Below are 10,608 nucleotides of genomic sequence, written 5' to 3'. Positions count from 1 at the left end.
AGATAGGCAGGGCAGGATGGATATAGGTCTATAACAGTTTGGGTCCAGGGTGTCTCCCCCTTTGAAGAGGGGGATGACTGCGGCAGCTTTCCAATCCTTGGGGATCTCAGACGATAAGAAAGAGAGGCTGAACAGGCTGGTAATAGGGGTTGCGACAATGGCGGCGGATAGTTTCAGAAAAAGAGGGTCCAGATTGTCAAGCCCACTGATTTGTACGGGTCCAGGTTTTGCAGCTCTTTCAGAGCATCTGCTATCTGGATTTGGCTAAAGGAGAACCTGGAGAGGCTTGGGCGAGGAGCTGCGGGGGGGGGGGGCTGTTGGCCGAGGTTGGCGTAGCCAGGCGGAAGGCATGGCCAGCCATTGAGAAATGCTTGTTGAAGTTTTCGATAATCATGGATTTATCAGTGGAGACCGTGTTACCTAGCCTCAGTGCAGTGGGCAGCTGGGAGGAGGTGCTCTTGTTCTCCATAGACTTCACAGTGTCCCAGAACCTTTTGGAGTTGGAGCTACAGGATGCAAACTTCTGCCTGAAGAAGCTGGCCTTAGCTTTCCTGACTGACTGTGTGTATTGGTTCCTGACTTCCCTGAACAGTTGCATATCACGGGGACTATTCAATGCTATTGCAGTCCGCCACTGGACGTTTTTGTGTTGGTCGAGGGCAGTCAGGTCTGGAGTGAACCAAGGGCTGTATCTGTTCTTGGTTCTGCATTTTTTGAACGGAGCATGCTTATCTAAAATGGTGAGGAAATTACTTTTAAAGAATGACCAGGCATCCTCAACTGACGGGATGAGGTCAATGTCCTTCCAGGATACCCGGGCCAGATCGATTAGAAAGGCCTGCTCACAGAAGTGTTTTAGGGAGCGTTTGACAGTGATGAGGGGTGGTCGTTTGACTGCGCCTCCGTGGCGGATACAGGCAATGAGGCAGTGATCGCTGAGATCCTGGTTGAAGACAGCGGATGTGCATTTGGAGGGCCAGTTGGTCAGGATGACGTCTATGAGGGTGCCCTTGTTTACAGAGTTAGGGTTGTACCTGGTGGGTTCCTTGATGATTTGTGTGAGATTGAGGGCATCTAGCTTAGATTGTAGGGCTGCCGGGGTGTTAAGCATATCCCAGTTTAGGTCACCTAACAGAACAAACTCTGAAGCTAGATGGGGGGCGATCAATTCACAAATGGTGTCCAGGGCACAGCTGGGAGCTGAGGGGGGTCGGTAGCAGGCGGCAACAGTGAGAGACTTATTTCTGGAGAATTAGTAGTTCGAACTGTTTGGGTATGGACCTGGAAAGTATGACATTACTTTGCAGGCTTTCTCTGCAGTAGACTGCAACTCCTCCCCCTTTGGCAGTTCTATCTTGACGGAAGATGTTATAGTTGGGTATGGAAATCTCTGAATTTTTGGTGGCCTTCCTGAGCCAGAATTCAGACACGGCAAGGACATCAGGGTTAGCAGAGTGTGCTAAAGCAGTGAGTTAAACAAACTTAGGGAGGATGCTTCTGATGTTGACATGCATGAAACCAAGGCTTTTTCGATCACAGAAGTCAACAAATGAGGGTGCCTGGGGACATGCCGGGCCTGGGTTTACCTCCACATCACCCGCGGAACAGAGAAGGAGTAGTATGAGGGTGTGGCTAAAGGCTGTCAAAACTGGTCGCCTAGAGCATTGGGGACAGAGAATAAGAGGAGCAGGTTTCTGGGCATGGTAGAATATATTCAGGGCATAATGCGCAGACAGGGGTATGGTGGGGTGCGGGTACAGCGGCGGTAAGCCCAGGCACTGGGTGATGAGGAGAGAGGTTGTATCTCTTGACATGCTGGTTGTAATGGGTGAGGTCACCGCATGTGTGGGAGGTGGGACAAATGAGGTAACAGGAGTATGAAGAGTGGAACTAGGGGCTCCATTGTGAACTAAAACAATGATAACTAACCTGAACAACAGTATACAAGGCATATTGACATTTGAGTGAGACATACAGCGAGGCATACAGTAATCACAGGTGTTGAATTGGGAAAGCTAGTGAAAACAGTAGGTGAGGCTAATGAGCTAGCACAACAAACAGCAGGTAAAATGGCGTTGACTAGGCAACGGGGCCGACAGATAAAACAAACAAGCAGAATGGGGTACCGTGATTAATGGACAGTCCAGCGTGCATCAGCTATGTAGCCAAGAGATCAGTGTCCAGGGGGCAGCGGTGGATGGGCAGGGAAGCTGGACTGGCGAGTGTTATCCAGGTTAAAAAAACGAACAATGACTAAATAGCTTGTAGCTAGTTAGCTGGTTAGCGTCTGGAGGTTCTTGAGTGTGTTCTAAAAAATAAAAAATAATAGCGATTCCGTATCACATTGGGTGAGGCAGGTTTCCGGAAGGTATAAACAAATTAAAAATCAAAAAGAGATAGAAAGTAAATATGGGTCCAGAGAGTGTTTGGGACGCGGCGATTCAGACGGTTAGCAGGCCTGTGCTAACAAGCTAACAGTTCGTAGGCCCGGGCTAGACAAGGTAGCAGTTAGCGGACCGGAGCTAGACAAGCTAGCGGTTAGCAGGCCGAATTAGCAAGTAGGGAGATAGCGAGGGCTAGAGAGTTAGCCTTAGGGGGACGTCGCGATGGGGTGAGTCTGTTTATTCCTCTTCATGTGGTGACATCGATAGACCGGTCGTGGGCCCGGGTATTGTAGCCCAGGAGTATGCTACAGGTGCTCTGGCCGGGCTAGCTTCGGGCTAAGTGGGTGGAAACGCTAGCCAGGGGTAATCATCCGGGGTTGCCGTTTAGCTAGATAGCTAGTTGTGAAGATCCAGCTGAAAAATGTTCCGTTTGCGGTGGGAATCCGGGGATGAAAAATAAATTGGTCCGTTATGCTCTGGTTAGATTCGCGTTGTTCAAACTGGCGAGAGCTTTCCGGGCTAAAGGTTAGCTGATGACCGGTTAGCTGAAGACCGCTAGCATAGCTGGTGGTTAGCTGGCTAGCTTCAGTTGAGGGGTTCCGAAGTAAATATAAATACTTTAGAAAAAATAGCTACATTGAGTGAGGCGGGTTGCAGGAGAGTATTTGGGAGCTTAGGTTTAGCAAAAAAAAATTTAAAGAGGTATGCGAAGAAAAATATGTAAAAAAACGAAAAAGAGGCCATATATACAAGGGACAGGACGACAGGACGACTGACTGCTACGCCATCTTGGAGTTTAGGAAGTTGTCTAAACGGAATTTAATTTGATGTTTGCTAATTGTTTTTTGGTAGGTTTACACACTACTTTCCTTCAATTTATAGAATTTCTTAATGTTATTCAGTTAATTTGGCTTTGATGCCTCATGATTGAGTATTGCTCTGTTCAATAGGCTGTGATCTGATAGGGGTGTCAGTGGGCTGACTGTGAACGCTCTGAGAGACTGGGTTTAGGTCAGTGATAAAGTAGTCTACAGTACTACCCTCCAATTGTTATTATAACATTTTTAAATGTATCCTTTATTTAACTAGGCAAGTCAGTTAAGAACAAATTATTTTTTACAATGATGGCCTACTCCGGCCAAACCCGGACGACGTTGGGCCAATTGTGCGCAGCCCTATGGGACTCCCAATCGTGGCCAGTTGTGATACAGGCTGAATTTGGACCAGGGACTGTAGTGACGCCTATTGAACTGAGATGCAATGCCTTAGACCGCTGCGCCACTCAGATCCCCAAGAGATGTGCTATAGGTGTACCTACAGTACGAATCCCCTCAAAGCCTACCATTGACTATGTACATACCCAACCCGACAGAGCTGCAGGAGTTTTGACCTGTTTTTGTTGTTTATGTGGTCGTAGTTCTGCCTAAGGGGGCATATGGGGGAGAGAATGCTGTCACCTCCAGGTAGGTGTTCGTCCCCTGTGTGCTGAGGGTGTCAGGTTCTTGTTCAATTCTGGCATTTAGGTCGCCACAGACTAGTACATATCCCTGGGCCTGGAAATGATTGATTTCCCCCTCCAGGATGGAGAAGCTGTCTTCATTAAAGTATGGGGATTCTAGTGGGCGGATATAGGTAGCACATAGGAGGACATTTGTCTCTGTAAAAATAATTTCCTTTGAATTTCTAGCCAAATATAAAATGTTCCTGTTTTGATGAATTTAATAGATAGAGTAAATTAGCATACCCCCTGAGCCCCTTCCCTGTTTCACACCTGGTAGTTTTGTGGATGGAGTTACAATCTCTCTGCAACCAATGGGTTCTTCTCCTCTGTATTGTTTCTTGTAGCATGACAAAATGTATGTATTTCTGATTTATTTGGTGAAGTCCAGGTTCCTGCTCTTTAGGCCAAAGGCAGATGACCTCAGGCCTTGGATATTCCAGGATGACATAGTGAAGACTTTGTGTTCCATAAATTGTCCAACGTTGTTAGTCGTGTGGTTTGGACTCAGACCAGTAAGTGTGAGCAGAGCCTGCTGAGTATTTGGTACATGCCATTGGCTTGAGCTAGTGTAAGAGTGGGGGTTGGGTGTGTTTGCCTGCTCACAGCCTCGGAGTGCAGTTGAAGTCAGAAGCTTACATACACTTAGGTTGGAGTCATTAAAACGGGGTATTCAACCACTGCACAAAACTATAGTTTTGGCAACTCGGTCAGGACACAATCATTTTTTCCAACAATTGTTTACAGACAGATTATTTCACTTATAATTCATTGTATCACAATTCCAGTGGGTCAGAAGTTTACATACACTAAGTTGACTGTGCCTTTAAACAGCTTGGAAAATTCCCCAAAATTATGTCATGGCTTTAGAAGCTTCTGATAGGGTAATTGACATAATTTGAGTCAATTGGAGGTGTACCCGTGGATGTATTTCAAGGCCTACCTTAAAACTCAGTGCCTCTTTGCTTGACATCATGGGAAAATCAAAAGACATAAGCCAAGACCTCAGAAAAATAAATTGTAGACCTCCACAAGGTGGTTCATCCTTGGGAGCAATTTCCAAATGCCTGAAAGTACCACATTCATCTGTACAAATAATAGTACGCAAGTATAAACACCATGGGACAATGCAGCCGTCATACTGCTCAGGAAAGAGACGCGTTCTGTCTCCTAGAGATGAACGTACTTTGTTGCAAAAAAGTGCAAATCAATCCCAGAACACCAGCAAAGGACCTTGTGAAGATGCTGGAGGAAACCAGTACAAAGTATCTATATCTACAGTAAACCCTATATTGACAAAACCTGAAAGGCCACTCAGCAAGGAAGAAGCCACTGCTCCAAAACCGCCATAAAAAAAGCTAGACTATAGTTTGCAACTGCAAATGGGGACAAAAATTGTACTTTATGGAGAAATGTCCTCTGGTCTGATGAAACAAAAATAGAACTGTTTGGCCATAATGACCATCGTTATGTTTGGTGGAAGAAGGGGGAGACTTGCAAGCCGAAGAACACCATCCCAACCGTGAAGCACGGGGGTGGCAGCATCATGTTGTGGTGGTGCTTTGCTGCAAGAGGGACTGGTGCACTTCACAAAATGGTTGGCATCATGAGGAGGAAAATTATGAGGATATATTGAAGCAACATCTCAAGACATCAGTCAGGAAGTTAAAGCTTGGTCGCAAATGGGTCTTCCAAATGAACAATGACCCCAAGCATACTTCCAAAGTTGTGGAAAAATGGCTTAAGGACAACAAAGTCAAGGTATTGGAAGGGCCATCACAAAGCCCTGCGGGCAGAACTGAAAAAGTGTGTGCGAGCAAGGAGGCCTACAAACCTGACTCAGTTACACCAGCTCTGTCAGGAGGAATGGGACAAAATTCACCCAACTTATTGTGGGAAGCTTGTGGAAGGCTACCCGAAATGTTTGCCTCAAGTTAAACAATTCTTTGCGGGAGTGGGGGGCATGGGGTGGGCAGGAGGGGCATAGGTCTGATCTGAGGGGGCCTATATGGGGTGTGAGCATGGTCTCTCTCTCTTCATCTCTTACTCTCTCTCTCTCTCCCTAATCTCTCTCTCTCTCTCTCTCTCTCTCTCTCTCTCTCTCTCTCTCTCTCTCTCTCTCTCTCTCTCTCTCTCTCTCTCTCTCTCTCTTACTCACACTCTCACTCTCACTCTCTTTCTTTTTCTTTCTCTCTCTCTATCTATCTGTGTCCTGTTGCTAACCTTGTCTGAGAGGCTATTACAGACAGAGCTGAGCAGGCAGCTGTCAATTTAACATGTGTGTATGAGAGAATGTATGAGTGTGCAAGATTGTGTGGGTGTTTGAGATAACAAAAGGGTTGAGAACGTTATTTATGTGTGTTGTGTGTGCGTGAATATAGTGTGTGTTTGTGTTTGTGTGTGTGTGTGTGTGTGTGTGTGTGTGTGTGTGTGTGTGTGTGTGTGTGTGTGTGTGTGTGTGTGTGTGTGTGTGTGTGTGTGTGTGTGTGTGTGTGTGTGTGTGTGTGTGTGTGTGTGTGTGTGTGTGATGTAGCTAGAGCTTGGTCAAGGTATATGTGTGTCATAAAGCCACAGCTGCAGACCAGATGATCAGGGACACCTGCTTCCTTCATCATTTACACGTCTCGCAGACGTACAAACAATGGCAAATTAACAGAGCCCAGCAGCCTTGACTCAAGGCTTGGTGTGTGTGTGTGTGTGTGTGTGTGTGTGTGTGTGTGTGTGTGTGTGTGTGTGTGTGTGTGTGTGTGTGTGTGTGTGTGTGTGTGTGTGTGTGTGTGTGTCGGGTGGGGGGCGTTTGAAAGAGAGCGAGACATACTGACTCAAGTTGAATCCATTTCCCAGTAGAATTATACAGCATAAAGGAAAGAAGCAATATTTTATTTGTAAATGTTTACTTTGCTCTTTAAATGACTCCATATTAGACAATCCTTGTGGTCTGCTTGGTCTCAATGTCCTCCCTCTCCTGTCACTGTGGGGGGTGCAGGACCACACCAGGTGGAAGCCAGTGATAATTTCAAAAGACCAAAGCAAATCTTGGAATAAATAATGGCAAAGATTTGGCTAATTTCTCCCGACCTTAATGGGGACAGAAATCTAAACAAGAAAATGTGGATATGTTCTGAGAACTGGTCCTTTTGGACCAGGTAATTACCCAACGTGCCACGCTACTTCCATTACCAAGAAGTTAATTCCAATTCCGGCTCTCTACATTCCTGATAAATTGTATCTCCCACATGAGCCAATAATCAGCTCCTTCGCCTGCTCCTGAGGTTGGTAATAATATTCTAATAACTAGTTAATTGCTATTTGGGAGTTTGCTCTTACTCCTACAGCTCAAGTCACGATAATTAAACATCCTAACGATAGATACCAGGGCCCACCAGTACCTCCCTCTTTCTGCTGAATAGAGAAGAGTGGGATAAAGAGCCCATTTTTTGCCCAAAGTCTAAAATGACCACACTGTCTATTTTGATGCGGGGAGCCACATCTTACCTCCAGAGACCGCAGGCAGTCATGTCTTTTTGCTGGGCAGCGCTCAGCTCCTGTTCCACAATGTTCCATCAGTTCTGTTCCTGAGGGCCTGGAATGAAACAAAACAAACATACTCGAGATTCCATTGTGTGTGGTTTTTCTTGGCTTGCTTTGTTTCTGTTGTGACTCGAACTTGATGTAATACCCTTTCCTTCCCCTCAATAAATACCCATATGAAATAACATGGTTTACGGTGGCTTGAGGTGTAAGAGGTATTACCGTTGGCTATTTTCTGGGATTAGGAAAGGGCCAAGGGTATTTCTAGACACATTCAAATTTTACTACTCAGTATTAAATGCATTATGTTTTTTCTTGCCTCAAAAAATCTACAATTGGTATTATCGTGTGGTTGTTGAGATGGAAACGTAGCTGTTTAAAACATCTTCCATTGCCATTGCCTTTCCTTGCCTGGCCTTTTGTAAAAGCCCTTTGTGTGAATAATACTTTCCAGTTCACTTATTATAAAGCTAGCATGTTTTTGCTGCTCATTCTTTGGAAGTCGATTGTGTTTTTTTCTCTCTGTGTGAACATTATTTCAGCTTTCTCTCTGAGGAGATGTTGAACACCTTTGTGATTTTCCTCTTCGTAGGCATGCCACCAATTTGTGGTGAAAAGTGATCCAGCCATGTGGGAGGGAATTTTTTAAATTTCTACAAAAAAATCCAATCCAACTCAAACAGGAGATGTGAGTTTATCAAATTTTAAGCTGAACACTTCAACACGATGATTGCATGTCTGACTGTTATCTTTTGGTAATTTCTTACCACCAAGACCATATCTGTAACATTTGATATCAATGTTTTGTACTGAGTCAACACAGTTATCATAAAGATGACTTAGAGCTTGACATAAAATGTAATAGCAGTTTTTGGCCACTCATGGTTCATCACTGGTGTGACTTCTTGCATAAACTTGTTATGAAGTATGACACGTTGATGCCTCACACTTTACCAAACAGAGTAGATGCTTGTGATGCAGGTTGTTGTCACTAACCATGTTTCCATCCACAGCTTTTATGCGAGTAAAGTCATACCGTATATAAAAAAAATCCCGACAGCTGTGGTGCCAACAGGAAGTTTCAGTACAATTTTATAAATGCCGACAGATCATTTGTTTGTTTGACATGGTGGGATCTTTTTGTGTGTGTATAATTAATTATGCGAGAAATAGCGGGTGGAAACACCTTTATGCGCAAATATTGATATATTAATCATCATATCGAAGTAAACCTGGAGCCAAGCGATGATATGGTGTGTGGTCCTCCCACTACAACTCAGGAAACCATGCAGTTTATGAGGCCTCAGATGAAATAACTCATGACGAACTTCTTAGGGTGGTGAAAGTGCATGGTGAACATGATGCTCCTTTCCAATACATACAGAGGGTCCTATTCTGGTCACATGATGGTCGATGCCTGACTGCTGTTTGACAAATATAAATATTCTCGCTCTTATCCACAATAATCTCATAATGTAGACCATCCTAGCCGCACAGCCTACCCCCAAGCCGTTGGCTAGAGCACACGTGCCAAGACCAGAGTATTTAATGCAACAGAGTCAGTAGAGTTGAATGCAGCAGAGTCAGTAGAGTTGAAGATGCATGGAACTTTCAATTTTTATTCGGTACATGGAACTTAAGCGGAAAAGTAAATTTTGTGTGCACTACGTCATCACACTACGTCATCACACTACGTCATCACACTACGTCATCTGCAACAAGTCCATTTGGTGGAAACACCACTGGTGGGAAAATGTGCATATTTTTGTTGATGCAAATTTTAGAATATTTGCATGACAATCTGTTTACAATTGAATGGAAAGCCTACTAGACAGCCAATCATTTAAAATTGTACACAAAATAATGTATCAGTTTAAGTCAGCTTTTATGAGATTTTTTTATTTTTTATGTTATTTTTTATTTTGGAATATTTCCTACAAAAGTATTAATCTGACATGATTAATGCTCTTAATGGCAGTCAATGTTGTCTTTAATCTAGTAACATAAAATGATTAATGCTCTTAATGGCAGTCAATGTTGTCTTTAATCTAGTAACATAAAATGATTAGCTCCCCAAGAAACAGATGGAATCTACTTAACCAGAAGTCTTCTGTTGAGATATTCGGTCCTACTTTCTTTTGTAGGCTGGCTAAATGAAGAGACGGGTGGGTGAAGCCAGGGACGGACTGGGACCAGAAATCGGTTCTGGCATTTCTAACACACCGGGCAATTTATTTTCTTGAGGCCTCCAAAACATGCATTTTTTTCCCTAACAGCCCCCACTCAGGCCCCTTTTAAAACAAAAATGTTAGCCAAAAACAACAAATTTGGAGAGGCCCACTAAGCTAAAAATGGATCAGCCCATCTGGCATTTGCCCGAAATGCCAGCTGGCCGGTCTACCCATGGGTGGAGCTTTGAGGTTGGGGTGCTCTCTCTGCATAAACCTATTCTCTACTCAGGTCACAATTACTCTTCTAAAAGGTAGTTTTACAGAAATAAAGGTCAACTTCATTTATTCCAGAGATGAGCCATCAATTATTATTATTATGATTATGATGATGATTATTATAGTAATGATCATGACAATGATTATTATTATTGTTAATTATTGATACATTTCTATAACTATTTTCACAATCTGTTTACAGCTTGACAGAACATGAGTTCTGTGTTACATACAGCCCAACCCTGTCTTGTTTTTTTGTTTGTTTTTACTCTTTAGCCAAGTTTCAAGTTTCAAGTTTTAATGTCAAATGCACAATGACAGTGAAATGCCTTTCTTGCAAACTTAAAACCCAACAATGCAATAATCAATAACAATGATTTACTAGAAAAAACACACAAGAAATAAGAGAAAGAAATATAAAAAACACAAGAAAGTAAGTTAGTAAGCATACTATACACAGGGTGAGTTCCAATACCATATTTACAATGTGCAGGGATACTGGGGTGATGGAGGTAGATATGTATAGGGGTAAGGTGACTAGGCATAAGGATATAAGATAAACAGAGTAGCAGCAGCCTGTATGTGAGTCGGTGATTGTGTGATTGAGTCAGTAAGTGCATACTATGTGTTCGTGAGCAGATGATGGAGTGTGTGTTTGTGTGTTTGTGTGTGTGTGTGTGTGTTGGGGGGGGGCTTTGAGTGTGCATAGAGACAGTGCAAAAGTACAAATAAAAGTACAAATAAAAGG

The sequence above is a fragment of the Oncorhynchus gorbuscha genome, linkage group LG16, assembly GCF_021184085.1.
Source record: "Oncorhynchus gorbuscha isolate QuinsamMale2020 ecotype Even-year linkage group LG16, OgorEven_v1.0, whole genome shotgun sequence".
In the NCBI taxonomy this organism is placed as follows: domain Eukaryota; kingdom Metazoa; phylum Chordata; class Actinopteri; order Salmoniformes; family Salmonidae; genus Oncorhynchus; species Oncorhynchus gorbuscha.
Note: the sequence above shows the minus strand (reverse complement) of the source record.